Source organism: Pelophylax lessonae, assembly GCF_965119305.1.
Source record: "Pelophylax lessonae genome assembly, chromosome: 2".
Taxonomy (NCBI): domain Eukaryota; kingdom Metazoa; phylum Chordata; class Amphibia; order Anura; family Ranidae; genus Pelophylax; species Pelophylax lessonae.
In genome coordinates, this window is record NC_138769.1 from 574,753,845 (window position 1) to 574,769,724 (window position 15,880).

General features: G+C 46.5%; 1 long non-coding RNA gene and 1 pseudogene across 2 annotated transcripts in view; both read right to left on the reverse strand.

Moving 5' to 3' along the window:
- The window catches only part of LOC309546386, a 64,592-nt gene that overhangs the window by 36,914 nt on the left and 11,798 nt on the right, over window positions 1-15,880 (reverse strand). The window lies entirely within an intron of this gene.
- Window positions 660-1,869, reverse strand: LOC309546719 (annotated as a pseudogene). The gene has a single exon. The product of its transcript is annotated as an uncharacterized misc_RNA (transcript).

Sequence of the window (15,880 nt, forward strand, 5' to 3'; positions counted from 1 at the left end):
GTCCGTTTTAGAGGTGTGAAGCAACACGGTTACGCAATGCTCAGCGAAAACCAGCTCACCGATGCGAAAGGCGCCGAAAAAGGCCCAAGAAAAGGCCACCCTAAACAAGAGGGTCTCAAAAGGAGAGGAGCACACCGACGGCAACAGAGAAAGAATACTGGACAGGATGGCAAGTGAAACCGGACGTTGGGAATCGGGGGACTGAGTTGTGCGTCGCCAGCCACGCAAAACCCACCGCACCGGGAAATCCTTGGTGATGTCCTCCCAGACTAGAAAGTGGAACCAAAAAGATAAGGCAGACATGGCAGAAGAGACTGTGGATCCCGAAGAGCCCCTGTGGAGTAAAAACACCAGATAAGAAAATAAAGCAAGTCGTCTGTCGTGGTGTGATGTAAGCAAAAACTCACCGTGGGAAACGGACACCCACTCGTCCCAGGTGGTCCGAAGATACGGCGACCACGTCCGAGGGTAAAGAGAAGCCCGAAGGAGGTCTAACAAGCGTTGGAAACGAGGTTCCATAAAAAGGGGGGGCAGGGAAGGCCCTCCTGGGCTGCCGTCGGAGCCAGGGAGCGGAAGCGGTCGAGCTGAAAACGAGAGAGAGCATCAGCCAGATCGTTAGATATACCGGGCACATGCTTAGCTCTAAACCAAATGTTAAGTTATAAGCATCTAAGGACAAGAAAACGCAGCAATGAAATGACAGGGGGAGATCTAGCAGACTGGTGGTTGACTACCTGAACCACGCTCATATTATCCGACCAAAAAACAACCTGGCGGTTACGCAACCTCTCCCCCCACAGCTCAATGGCAACAATAATCGGAAAAAGTTCCAGCAAAGTGAGGTTGCGCAACAGATCTATATGGGCCCATGAGGCCGGCCAACGTTCGGCAGACCATTCCCCTTGGAAAAAGGCCCCGAAGCCACAGGAGCCTGCCGCATCCGTGTAAAGCTCCAGCTGTGAGTTCAGGACCTCCTCCATAAGCCAACAGGAATGACCATTGTAAGACTGGAGAAAGGAGAGCCAAATCCCCAAGTCATCCCGCATGGGCCTAGTAATTCGTACATAGTGGTGGGGAGCAGTCACGCCTTTCATGGCCCACGACAGGTGCCTGCAAAAGGCCCTCCCCATGGGTAAAACCCGACAGGCGAAGACGAGATGACCCAAAAGGGACTGCAATTGCTTCCACTGAAGCTTTTTGGCCCCCTTTGCTAAGCGGAGCAGGGAGCGAAGCCTAACCAATTTGTCGCCCGGCAAATGAAACACCATTGCCACCGTGTCAATTTCGATGCCCAGGAAAGACAACACCATTACCGGGCCCTCAGTTTTGTCAGCCGATAGCGGGATAGAGAACTGCTCGCATATGGACTGAAAAACGGAAAGGAGCCGCTGGCACTGATCACCGCCAGCCGAGCCAACAAAGAGGAAGTCGTCTAAATAATGCAAAAGGGAATGCAGACCGGCTGACTGGGCAACCACCCATTAGAGGAAGCTACTAAACAACTCAAAATAGTAACAGGAAATCGCACATCCCATGGGGAGGTACATTTCAAAAAAGTAGCTGTCCCCGAAAGCAGCAGCCCAGCAGGTGGAAGCATTCCGGATGAACAGGGAGAAGGCGAAAGGCGGATTCAATGTCCGCCTTAGCCAACAACGCAGACTGACCAGCAGATCTCACCAACCCAAGGGCTTTGTCGAAGGAGGCATATTGGACCCTGGATTCCTCCTTATCAATGGCGTCATTGATAGAGGAGCCGGAAGGATGGGAAAGATGGTAAATGAGACGGAATTTGCTCTCCTCTTTCTTGGGAACCACACCCAGAGGCGAAACCTGTAGGTTGTGAAAAGGAGGGAAATCAAAGGGGCCCATCATATGCCCCAAATTCAAGTTTCTTCTGAAGCTTCCCGGCCAGGACAGGCTCGAACTGCAACGCCGACTTTAAGTTCGCTGCCATGGAAGGCTCGTCCGAGTAAGTAAAAGGAATCCAGAATCCACGATCTAGCCCATCCCTCAAGATCAAAGCCTCCCTATGCAGAGGGTAACGGTCTAGCCAGGGTAGCATCCTTGAGATGTTCACCGGTGTCCTCCGCCCTAGGAAGGTCGGGCTTGGCCCCGGGTTTGGCAAGCGGTTGCTTGTTCCTCCGAAAGCATCGGATGGCGGGGTGCGCACCCCTGTACACCGAGCATTCGTGTTTAAATTGGCACGCGGTGTACCACTTACAGTGGCTTTCATTGAAAAGCCAGCAGACACCTTTCTTGGGGGCAGCCGATGCTCCGTGGAAAGCGCCGGCCGAGGATTGAAAGGACGACGGCCTGTGGGTGCACATGAGCAACAACCACAGACTCCCATCCTGGCAATCAAAAGAAATTCCTTCCGAGCCGCCATCTTTTGGCGAAACTGTGTATCATAATGATACCAGCACTGTCCGCCATAGACTTTGTAGGCACCCCAAATGAGATCAAGGTAACAAAAGAGAGAAGGGCCTAACTCGGAAAAAACGCTCGTAAAGCACCCCGGCGTAAGCACAGAAACCCTGCAGCCAGTTCCCAAAAATGCGGGGAAGCTGTTTAGGTTTGTCGCCCTGTACAGTAACGTCAACCTGCCGAGATTTGTCCACCGTCTCCCGATCAGAGGGAACCAAAGTCAGGAAATCGACAAATTCGCAATGCCAAATCTTATTGCGTACCTCGGCCGCAAAGTGCACACCGGTCGAGGAAACTGCCCACAATGGGGAGCCCGAAAAAACGCCCGGATTACTTGAAGGGGTGGATACGCCCAATTGAGACAGGACGGATTTGACCGCCGCAAAAATGCACTCGTCTGGCGGGCCTGATACAGCAGCGCCTTTGGACCTACCCCAGACTAAACCACAATCATATTCACTGAGGTGTGGAGGGGGAACCAGCGCGGAGGGTTGTTCTGGCAGCCGCCCGCGATTTCCAGTGTCCACAGGAGCCTCAGGGAGCTGCGATGAAGGTCGTTGCCCCGAGAGATCCAAAGGCGGATGTACAGTCAGCGGCCCAGGTGGGCCCAGGTGGCGATGAGCAGAAGAGCAGGAGCATGCAGAGTCCGGAACAGGAGGAGCAGCAGCGGGAACCACTGCGCTGGAACGGCAAAGAGGCAAGCGTCCGTCCCCCGCCCAGCCGGGCGCAGGGGGAAGAGGAGGGTAGGCTGGCAATGCCAGCCCGGCAGGAAAAATAGCGGCGTGCGACTCTCCTGCCCGGCTGGGCACAGGAAGGCGCGGAGGGGCTTCCGCCACGGAGCGACTGACAGGGGCATGGGACTCTGAAGCATCTCCCGCCCTGGCGGGCGCAGGGAGACCTCGTGGGACACCGGACATGCTGGAAAAGCCGGATGAATGCCCGACTTGCGCATCTCCCGCCCTGGGGGGCGCCTGGAGAGCAGTGAGGGCTGACGAATGGCAATCCTCACCAGGAGCTGACAGGGAACGTGAATCTCCCGCCCTGGGGGGCGCAGGGAGACCATCAAGGCTGGACGAGTGGCATACCCTCGCAAGAGGTGACGTGGAAAAAGGATCTCCCGCCCTGCAGGGCGCAGGGAGACCAGGACCAGCCGGAGGCCGTGCATGGATCCCCGCTCCCCAGCTATGCAACTGACAGGGGGGGACAGACCAGCGGTCATCGGGAACTCCGGGGACAATATGCCCGCAGCAGGGGGGGCTGGAAGCCGTGGCGAAGAAGAAGGAGTGGACCCGACATCCGCAGGTACCCGGGCTAGCAGGGGGGGGACCTGGGCCTCCGTGAGCGGGCAGATCGAGTGCGGGGTAGGCCGGCAGCATTTACAGCCCCAGGCTGATGGGGGGCACGCCGGGAGGAGCCCCGCTGACGGTGGGCAGATGAACGGGGGACAGGTGGCTGGGCAACGCCAGCCCCATCAGGGGCAGTGGCGCTATTGTTCAGGCAGGGCCCCCCGCTCCACGACGAGCCCGAAGAGGACTGGGGCTCAAACGGGATGGGGGACGGGAGCGCCTCTGGGCTCCGGAGGCCGCAATTAACTCCTCAGGTGCAGCAGGTGGAGGGGCAGTGAGGGGGGGTGATAGAGCAGGGGAAAGGAGGGAAGCAAGCCAGTCAGCCTGACCTTGGTCCATGAGCTCCCGGACCCTGGTAAGTAAAAATTCAGGGTCCATGATGAAAAGGCCTAAAAACCCCAAAAGTCCAGCTCTTACAAACTGCAGCTCTTCAGCTCTTCAACCACCTTTCTTCTTCAAAGACCCAGAATTCCCTGAGTAAGGTATATTTAACTGAGCTCAGGCCCAACCCCGTGCCCAAAAATCCATCCAATCCTTTCTCCCACATAGCCTCCTGCTATAACCAAGCCCCCTGGCCATGCCCCCATCAGTCAAGGCTCTCTTTCCCTATAGGGATAAAGAGGCCTTCATTGGTATTAATTCAGTGGCCAGAATAATAATATATTATTTGCGCGAGGCCTGAAGCATAGCTCCTGCCAAAAACATTTATTTTGTTTTGGATAGAACAGGAAAGGTTCTGTTATCTGTAATTTTATGGGGAAACATGATGGAATCAATAAAATAATTTTAGTCATCTTATAAAATGTAATATGTGACAGATCTTTTCAGTAATAATGCACCTGAACAACAAAAATTTACATTGTTCCGATGATATGTAGAGGTCAAGAACATATCCTTCATCTGTTAAAGCCCAACACTAGTCAGAAAATGTTACCCTGTCTTGAATAGAACGTATAAGAGTTTGGGCCTCTGTCAAGTTTTTAGTGCTATCTGTAGTGATGGGCCGAACACCCCCTTGTTCGGATCGCACCAGAACATCTCGAACAGGGAAAAAGTTGTAGTGAACATGCAAACTCTATTAAAGTCTATGGGACACGAACATGAAAAATCAAAAGTCCTAATTTTAAAGGCTTATATGCAAGTTATTGCCATAAAAGTGTATGGGGACCTGGGTACTGCCCTGGGGGACATACTGTATATAAATTCATTTTTTTTTTTTAAAACAATAATTTTTAAAGGAGCAGTGATTTTAATGATGCCTAAAGTGAAACAATAAAAATGAAAAATTCCTTTAAATTTCATGCCTGTATGGGGCCTTAATGTGCCTGTAAAGTGGCACACCTGTACGATGTATGGAGCCTGCTGCACAATATTGACATTTCTAAAGGAAAAAATGTAATTTAAACTTGCTTGCGGCTATGGCTATAATGTATTGTCGGCTCCCAGCAATACAGAAAAAAAAAATTTAAATAAAATGGAGTAGGGTCCCCCCTCGGTCCATACCAGGCCCTTTTTAAGAAAAAACGGCATGGGGTTCCCCCCACAATCCATATCAGACCCTTATCCAAGCATGCAGCCTGGCAGGTCAGGAACCATACCTGGCCACATGCCCTCAAAATAAGGGGGTGGGTGCTTTGGGCAAGGGGGGGCTCTGCCCCCCCCACCGCAAAGCACCTTGTCCCCATGTTGATGGAGGCAAGGGCTCCTTCCCAACAACCTTGGTCTGTGGTTGTCAGGGTCTGTGGGTGGGGGCTTATCAAAATCTGGAAGCCTCCTTTAACAAGGGGGCCCCCTGATCCCGGCCCCCCCCCCCCATGTGAATGGGTATTGGGTAACCCGTACCCATTCAACAAAAAAGTGTAAAAAATAAAATTCACAGAACACAGTTTTTGACAAGTCCTTTATTAAAAAGAAAAAAAATTGTGTACCTCAGTGTAAATCCATTGTCAATAACGATGACCGCCAGACCCAAAAAAATAGAAAAAAATTAAAAAACCCTTCGCTTCTTAAGAGGCTACTCCCCGTATGTCCAATCTTCAGATTTGATAGTTCTTTTATAGGTAAGGGGCGGGGCCACCCGGCTATGCCACCCGGTGGCACTGCCCCTTCTGTCATCTTGGGATGTCATGTGACGTCAGAAGGTGCAGTGCCACTGGATGACGTAGCCGGGTGGCCCCGCCCCTTGCCTATAAAAGAACTCTCAAAGCCGAAGTTCGGGCATACGGTGGGTAGCCTCTTAAGAGGCAAAGTGTTTTTAATTTTATTCTATTTTTCGGGTCTGGTGAGCATCGTGATTGACGATGGAATTACATCGAGGGACGCAAGTGGTTGTTATAACCCCTACATCTTATTACTTACAGCATATCAAGGAGGAAACTCCTCCCTAAGAGGTACAATATTTGGAGACACTCAATGCCCAGGGGTCCTTGTGTGCAACATGACAGTGAAGTTGCTGGACTTAACACTAGAGGAGAGCCGTTAATATGCCCAAATGTTTTACTTAGAGTAAGTAAATGGAGAAGAGATGCATGCATTTCAATGTATTAGAAGCGGACATGGATGTAATGTTGGTTATCTATTATTACAGAGTGGTAAAAACTTCCTTGAAGAAGACTTTTCTGAATGTTGAAACACATTGGAATCCCAGCATTTTGTAGCATTCACCACAACAAGAAAGTGTCGCATGAATGAAGGATCCCTACAAATACTGTAGCTGGAATTACCACTATGGGCTAAGTTATGCTTTATGGTATGAAATGAGCTGGAACATATGAGCTCTGTCATAACTGATTGAGCCCCTAATGCTCCAACACTGACCAATTGTGTTGAAAATCCAATGTCTTTGGTATTTTAAATTGTGACACCCCCCGTTGTGGGGATATGTTCTTTGCCTTTTTATATGGAATTAATTAAATGTTAATCTTTTTAATAGTACTTTTTTTCTTTTGAAATCAATTGCCTACATAATCCCAAACAAAATAGGATACAAGTTTTATAACAATTGATTAGGGATGATGGGAAACATACCTTTGGTTTCAAGAGCACCTTCCCCAAAAGATTATTTTCAACAAGGAAACATATAAATATGGCCACACTTGGCTAAATATATATTTCAGATGGTAGATATTATGTACACTCAAAAGACATAACAACATAGAACCTTCCAAAATGGAGAGTTTGTAGTCCCCAATATGTCTTGCAGGTAATTACATAGTTACATAGTAGGTGAGGTTGAATAAAGACAATAGTCCATCCAGTTCAACCTGTGTAGGTGTGTGTGGCTGTAATCATCTCACATACCCCTGAATGTTCTGATCCTTGAGATGTAAGTCTAAGAGTCTTTTGAAAGCCACCATACTACCCGCAGAAACCACCTCTTGTGGTAGAGAATTCCACAATCTTGTTGCCCTAACAGTAAAGAACCCTCCTCGTTGCCTGAGGTTAAAATGCTTCTCCTCTAATTGCATTGTATGCCCTCGAGTCCTCATGCAATCCCTTCGAATGAACAGCTTTTTTTCTAAGCTGGGATCCCCATTAAGATATTTATAAATTGCTATCATGTCCCCCCTCAGACGTCTCTTCTCCAGGGAGAATAAATCGAGCGATTGTAGACGCTCTTCATAGTCAAGGTCCTCCAATCCCCTAATTAGTTTAGTTGCCCTTCTCTGGACTCTCTCCAGCTCCAACACATCCCTCCTGAGAACTGGCGACCAGAACTGGACGGAATACTCCAGATGCGGTCGGACCAGAGTTTTATAAAGTGGAAGGATTATAGTCTTATCTCTGGAATACATCCCTTTCTTTATACATGCTAATATTCTGCTGGCTTTGGCAGCTGCCGCTTGACATTGCATGCTGTTGCCTAATCTATCATCAACCAAGACTCCCAGATCCTTCTCCATTTTTGATTCCCCCAAGGGTTCCCCTCCTAACGTGTATTGTGTTTTTATGTTTTTAGTCCCCAAGTGCAAAACCTTACACTTCTCCACGTTAAACCTCATTTGCCATGTCGTTGCCCACTCTGTAATTTTGTCCAGGTCATTCTGTAGGATATCTGCTTCATGCTGTGCAGTTATTATCCTGGCCAATTTTGTGTCATCTGCAAAAACTGATATCGAACTCCTGATCCCGACCTCAATGTTGTTTATGAATAAATTGAACAAGGTTGGTCCCAAGACTGAGCCTTGGGGGACCCCGCTTACCACCTCAGACCAGTCTGAGTATGCGCTGTTTATTACTACCCTTTGGACACGCCTTTTAAGCCAATTCCATATCCAAGAGCAAACCCTGCTATCGATACCTGCAGACCTTATTTTATAAATTAAGCGCTTGTGGGGAACTGTATCAAACGCCTTAGCGAAATCCAAGTACACCACATCCACTGGTCTGCCCCTATCTAGCTCACAGCTCACCTCCTCGTAGAATGTTAAGAGATTGATTTGACAAGAACGCCCATTTGTAAACCCGTGCTGATTACTGCTGATGATGTTGTTGTCTTTAGCAAACTCTACGATATAGTCCCTTATCATCCCCTCCAGAAGTTTACATACTATTGATGTCAAACTGACAGGCCTATAATTTCCCGGGATATGCCTCTGGCCCTTTTTGAATATCGGAATCACATTAGCTTTCTTCCAATCCCCTGGTACATCTCCTGTCCTAATACTGTTAGCAAAGATCAGGAACAGTGGTCTCGATATAACTTTACTGAGTTCCTTGAGTACTCTCGGATGTATGTGTAAGATTCTGGTACCTCCGGTACCCTTAATCACCACTTTCTCTGTAATGCGTCCCACCTTTCTCTTCAGGTGGTACGCATATACCTTTAAGAACGATGATGTCACTGCTGAGCGCCGCAGAGCGGCTATTTCAACCGCCGGCGGTCTCACTCACATTGTTCGTTCAACCGCATGGTTGGTTCGATCAAGCCATGTCAGAAGCAGCCTACCTGATGTTACTCGCTCATGTATCTCGCTACCTGGACTTGTTTCACTCACTGATCTTGTATCTCGCTACCTGATCACTCCTGGCATACCGTTTCTACTTATGGCTATCTCTCCCTACCTTCCTGCCTTGTTATCCACATGCTTTCAAGCCTGTCTCTCGATCGGAACCTCCAGCTATTCCCTTTACCTGGAGCAGACCGGAACCTCGCTACTGATCCCTGTATCTCGCTACCGGATCATTCCTTATCTACTGGACCTCTCTAAACTACTAACATTACAAGTGATAAGTACCCCGCAGGGGAACCCTCCATAACCTTATTGCACTATCTACCTATGCACATTAAGGACTGTTACTACCTATCCATACTATCCTATCATCTGCACTGTTACATAGATTGCTAGCTCTTGAGCCTACTACCATCTATCATCTGCACTGCTGCATAGATTGCTAGCTCTCCTGTCTACTACTATCTATCCTTGCACTGGGTTAGTCTATCCTGTATTTGTCATCTGCTGTCCTCACCACCTGTTAGCATACTCAATACTAACCTATCTGCATTCCTAAATACCATCTTGAACTCTCCTATACAAACCTATAAAGTGATTACCATCCTTGTCACTGTTCACACCTGTCCCTTCAGCACATCACCTTCATACTATCATATACATCCTATCACTCCAGGAACATCTCATTGAGTGTGTATATATCTGTATGTTGAAGCTGACAGGCCCACGGTGACGAGTCCTGGAGAGTTGGATCTGGTATTCAACACATCTCTACATGACTACTGAGTGGAGATTTTGCAGCTGCAAATCCAGCCTATACTAAAAACGCAGGAGCGTTACAGATTGAACGAACCTTAAAAATGGATTCAGCAGAATTACCCACTCAAGTGACACAATTAACACAACAAGTAAAAGCGTTAATACTTGCTCTGACTGACGTACAAGAAAAGAATCAGACTCTGACACAGCAGGTAACCCAGCTCTCACGGCTTACTGCTATTCAGCCTCCTGAACCTAAAATAAATCCTCCTCTAGTGTTTACAGGTGATCGGAAAAAATTTTGTGAATTCAAAAACGCATGTCAATTGCTTTTTTTGTTAAAACCTCGTACATACCCCACTGATCAAATAAAAGTCTGTACCGTTATTTCATACTTGACCGGTGATCCACGGGCCTGGGCAGACTCTCTCTTTGAGAATAATGATCAGATTCTCAACACCTATTCCTTATTCCTAGCGGAACTCGCTAGTTTATACGATGACCCCAATAGGCAGAGTACTGCTGATATTCAGTTGAGGGCCGTAAAACAAGGAAGGAGACCTGTAGAAGACTTTGTATCTGAGTTCAAAAGATGGACCCTTGATTCAGGGTGGAATGACACATCTTTGCGAACTCAATTCAGACTCGGGTTATCGGAAGCTGTTAAAGACGAGCTCGCCCGAGCTGATTTACCTGGCACCTTGGAGGCCTTGATACAACTTAGTATCAATATCGACAGACGACTGCGAGAAAGAAGGGCTGAAAAGATGGGAATGCCATTGTCTAGTCCTTCTCAGATTTCGGCCGTTGACCCTACTCCCATGGATGTAGGAACCATACGCCCACCTTTAACGACTACTGAACGAGCTAGAAGAACATCCAGAAATCTCTGCATGTACTGCGCATCCTCGGATCATTTGATAAGCACCTGTCCCCTTGTCCGCAAAAAAGAGGGTGAGTGTTCACATGTCTTGCTGGGAGGATTAACGACTTCCTTTTCTAACCCCTATCTTTTTGTTCATTTAATATTACAGTGGGACCAAACTAGGATCACCACCAAGGCTATGGTCGACACTGGATCTTGTGGAAACTATATTGATACACGCTTTGTTACCTTAAATAAAATACCTATTATTTCAAAATCTAAGTCTGTTTCTGTTAGTTTCATTAATGGTATTCCACTGTCTTCTGGTCCAATCACCAACCAGACACAGGCACTCCTTGCCACTACCAACGAATCACATGTGGAGACCATCACCTTTGACATACTATCCTCACCCCATTTTCCTATTATTTTGGGACTTCCCTGGTTACACACACACCAACCAATCATAGATTGGAAAAAACGGACTTTGGTTTTCCCTTCTCACTATTGTGAGAATACGTGTAACCTCTCATCTTATGGGAAGATTCTGTCTGTGGTGTCAGATGAAATTGCACCACTATGCTATCAGGATCTGTCCGAAGTGTTCCTTGAGAAAAATGCTCAAGTGTTGCCTCCCCATAGGGATTACGATTGCACTATCGATCTACTCCCTAACAGCAAATTGCCTTTCGGTCATGTTTATCCCCTTTCACAGGATGAACTTTCTCATCTCAAGGAATACTTGGATGAGAATTTGACAAAAGGGTTCATTAGACCCTCTACTTCTTCCACTGCTGCAGGACTTTTCTTTGTCCGCAATAAAGATTCCAGTCTCAGGCCTATTATCGATTATAGGCAATTAAACACGATTACGATAAAAGGATCGCTATCCTTTGCCGCTCATCCCTGAACTTATTGAACAGGTGCGTGGGGCTACTTATTTCACCAAATTAGACCTGAAAGGGGCATACAACCTAATCCGAATCCGTGACGGGGATGAGTGGAAAACAGCATTCAGAACCAGATACGGACTATTCGAATACCTTGTGATGCCATTCGGGCTATGTAATGCTCCCGCAGCTTTCCAAAGATTCATAAACGACATCTTTAGAGACTTACTTGATGTCTGTGTTGTAGTATACCTAGACGATATACTTATTTATTCTCGATCTATGCCTGAACACATAAAACATGTAAGACTTGTGTTGTCCAGACTGCTCTCACACAGACTATATGTGAAATTAAAAAAATGTCTATTTCATAAAGAAGAAATATTATTTCTAGGATGCTTCATATCCAAAACTGGAATTAAGATGGATATGACTAAGATATCCTGTATTCTAGACTGGCCTATACCAACAACTCGTAAGGCCCTACAGCGATTCCTTGGATTCTCGAACTTCTATAGGAAGTTCATCAAGAACTTTTCCGCTATTGTGAGACCTCTCACACAACTGACAAGTATAAAAAAAACATTCAAATGGTCAGAAGAAGCAAATCAAGCTTTCTGCTTGTTAAAATCAAGCTTTACTTCTGCTCCCATACTACGCCATCCAGACCCATCCCTCCAATATATTCTAGAGGTAGATGCGTCAAATATGGCAGTAGGAGCAGTTCTCTCCCAACGACCAACAAACACTTCATCACTCCACCCAGTTGCTTTCTTTTCAAAATCACTAAGCAGCCCAGAGGTGAATTACCCAGTGGGTGAAAAGGAGTTGCTTGCCATAAAACTGGCACTGGAGAATTGGCGACATCTGCTCGAAGGTACCCAGTTACCAATACTCATATATACAGATCATAAAAACCTTCAATACCTCCAGACTAACAAGACTCTCTCCCACCGGCAGGTACGATGGTCATTATTCTTTTTAAGATTTAATTTCCTAGTGACCTACACGCCTGCAGACAAAAATAAAAAAGCGGATGCGCTATCACGATTAACCGAAGATAACTGCGCCGAAATCCCTTCCATTCCCATAATACCCTATGAACGCATTATTGGTGTTGTCCGTTCCTTGAAGGAAGAGATTTTGCACAGTATAAGAATGGATTCACCTCCACCACAACTAAGTACTGATGCAGAAGGCTTCCTCTATTACAATGACAAACTCTACATACCCCCTACTATGCGCACCAAGATCTTGGAGTTATCGCATGATGTGCCCATGGCAGGACATATGGGTATAACGAAAACCTTTAATTTGCTCACCAGGCAGTTTTGGTGGCCTGATATGAAGACGTCTGTACAAAAATTTGTTTCTTCATGTGACATCTGTGCAAGGTCCAAAATTGACACTACAAAACCATCTGGACTACTTTGTAGTCTACCAATACCCCAGGTTCCATGGGAAGTTGTGTCCTTAGATTTCATAGTAGAACTACCACCCTCTAAAGGATTTAATACCATCCTAGTGTCAGTGGACCACTTGACAAAGATGGCACATTTCATTGCTATCCGTAGACTACCTTCATCTAAACAAACAGCAGAACTACTGATGAAACATGTGTTTAAGTTGCATGGAATTCCAAAAACTCTTTTGTCCGACCGTGGTTCACAATTCATCTCTAAATTTTGGCAAGCACTTTGTCAAATTTTACGCATTGAGCGAAAGCTCACTTCTCCCTACCATCCTCAGACCAACGGACAGACTGAAAGAGTCAACCAGTGCATTGAGCAATATCTACGTTGCTACACATCATACTTGCAGGATGATTGGGTTGATCTCCTTCCTCTAGCAGAATTTGCTTACAACAACGCAACCCACAGTACTACGAAGCAAAGTCCGTTCTACTTGAACTATGGGTTTCATCCCACTCTTCTTCCACCACGCATCCTGCCATCGAGTAACCCAGTAGCCTCGGATTACCTTACCCAAATAAAAGACTCTTTGGGTTTACTCAATACCACTATATCACACGCTCACAGTCAACAAAAAAAGTACTACGACCTTCGTAGAAGACCTTCTCCTCAGTATGCTATTGGGGACCTTGTTTGGCTATCGACAAAGAACTTAAGATTAAAAATCCCTAGCAAGAAGCTTGGACCTTTATTTTTGGGACCCTTCCCAATTAAAAAACTTATCGGAAAAGATGCAGTACAGCTCACCCTACCAGCAGATCTCAAGATCCATCCCATCTTCCATGTGTCGCTACTGAAGCCCCATGTTCCTAACCAAGGAATAAGGCCTACCATCTTACCTCCACCTCCAATACAAGTTGAAGGCGGAGAAGAGTATGAGATCAAGGAAATTTTGGATTCTCGCATCCATAGAGGAAGACTCCAGTATCTCATAAGATGGAAGAACTATGGACCCCAAGACGACACCTGGCTAGATACCTCTGATATTCATGCGCCTAGACTTATACGGAACTTTCACTCGAAACACCCAGAGAAACCTGTCCTATAGGCCTTCCGGAGCCGGCCTTAAGGGGGGGGTACTGTAAGATTCTGGTACCTCCGGTACCCTTAATCACCACTTTCTCTGTAATGCGTCCCACCTTTCTCTTCAGGTGGTATGCATATACCTTTAAGAACGATGATGTCACTGCTGAGCGCCGCAGAGCGGCTATTTCAACCGCCAGCGGTCTCACTCACATTGTTCGTTCAACCGCATGGTTGGTTCGTTCAAGCCATGTCAGAAGCAGCCTACCTGATGTTACTCGCTCATGTATCTCACTACCTGGACTTGTTTCACTCACTGATCTTGTATCTCGCTACCTGATCACTCCTGGCATACTGCTTCTACTTATGGCTATCTCTCCCTACCTTCCTGCCTTGTTATCCACATGCTTTCAAGCCTGTCTCTCGATCGGAACCTCCAGCTATTCCCTTTACCTGGAGCAGACCGGAACCTCGCTACTGATCCCTGTATCTCGCTACCGGATCATTCCTTATCTACTGGACCTCTCTAAACTACTAACATTACAAGTGATAAGTACCCCGCGGGGGAACCCTCCATAACCTTATTGCACTATCTACCTATGCACATTAAGGACTGTTACTACCTATCCATACTATCCTATCATCTGCACTGTTACATAGATTGCTAGCTCTTGAGCCTACTACCATCTATCATCTGCACTGCTGCATAGATTGCTAGCTCTCCTGTCTACTACTATCTATCCTTGCACTGGGTTAGTCTATCCTGTATTTGTCATCTGCTGTCCTCACCACCTGTTAGCATACTCGATACTAACCTATCTGCATTCCTAAATACCATCTTGAACTCTCCTATACAAACCTATCAAGTGATTACCATCCTTGTCACTGTTCACACCTGTCCCTTCAGCACATCACCTTCATACTATCATATACATCCTATCACTCCAGGAACATCTCATTGAGTGTGTATATATCTGTATGTTGAAGCTGACAGGCCCACGGTGATGAGTCCTGGAGAGTTGGATCTGGTATTCAACACATCTCTTCATGACTACTGAGTGGAGATTTTGCAGCTGCAAATCCAGCCTATACTAAAAACGCAGGAGCGTTACAGTATGCCATCTGGACCTGGTGATTTGTTTGTGTTAAGTTTATCCAGCCTTTCCCTGATTTCACCCTCTGTTAGCCATAGTGGCAAGTCCTGTGTATTACTACTAACCATACAGTCATGGTCAGTGTACCCCTCCGTTTCCTGTGTAAAGACTGACGAGAAAAAAGCATTCAGCACGGTTGCTTTTTCAGTGTCCTCTGTAACCATCCTCCCATCATTGTTAATTATGTGTGCAATATGCTCTGCCCTAGATTTGATATATTTAAAGAATTTCTTTGGGTTTTTTTTACTATCCTCTGCTATTTGTCTCTCAAAGTTGATTTTAGCCATCTTGATTTCTTGTTTACTTTTCTTATTTGCCTCCTTGTATTGCTCGAAAGCCGATACTGTGCCCTCTGATTTATACTTCTTGAAGGCCAATTTTTTTTCCCTAATAAGTTTTTTGACGCTATGGTTTAGCCAGCCAGGTTTGGCTTTGTCTCTTCTAAATTTATTTCCCATAGGAATGCACTGCAAGATGCCTTTGCTTAATATGTTCCTAAAGCATTCCCATTTTTCCTCTGTGGTCAGGGATCCCAGGGTTTGGTCCCAGTTTACCCTTTCCATCAATGAGTACAATTTTGGAAAGTTTGCCCTTCTGAAGTTTAGGGTTCTTATATTCCCCACTTGCCTTGTTATATTGTTATTTATACTAAATGTGATCATCCTGTGATCGCTAGAGCCCAGGTTGTCCTGGACTCCTACCTCTGAGATTAGGTCTGGGTCATTAGTGAGCAATAGATCAAGGACTGCGTTTTCCCTGGTAGGGGAATCCACCAACTGTGACATGTAATTATCCAGTAAGGTTTCCGTGAATAGACGGGCCTTCTGTGAGTGTGTAGTCCCCTCTTCCCAGTCAATGTCGGGATAATTGAAGTCCCCCAATATGATGACTGATCCCAATTTTGCCACTTTACCCATTAGTGCTAAAAATTCCAGCTCTACCTCCTCCCCTTGGTTAGGTGGCCTATAGCAAACCCCCACAATTACTTTCCCCTT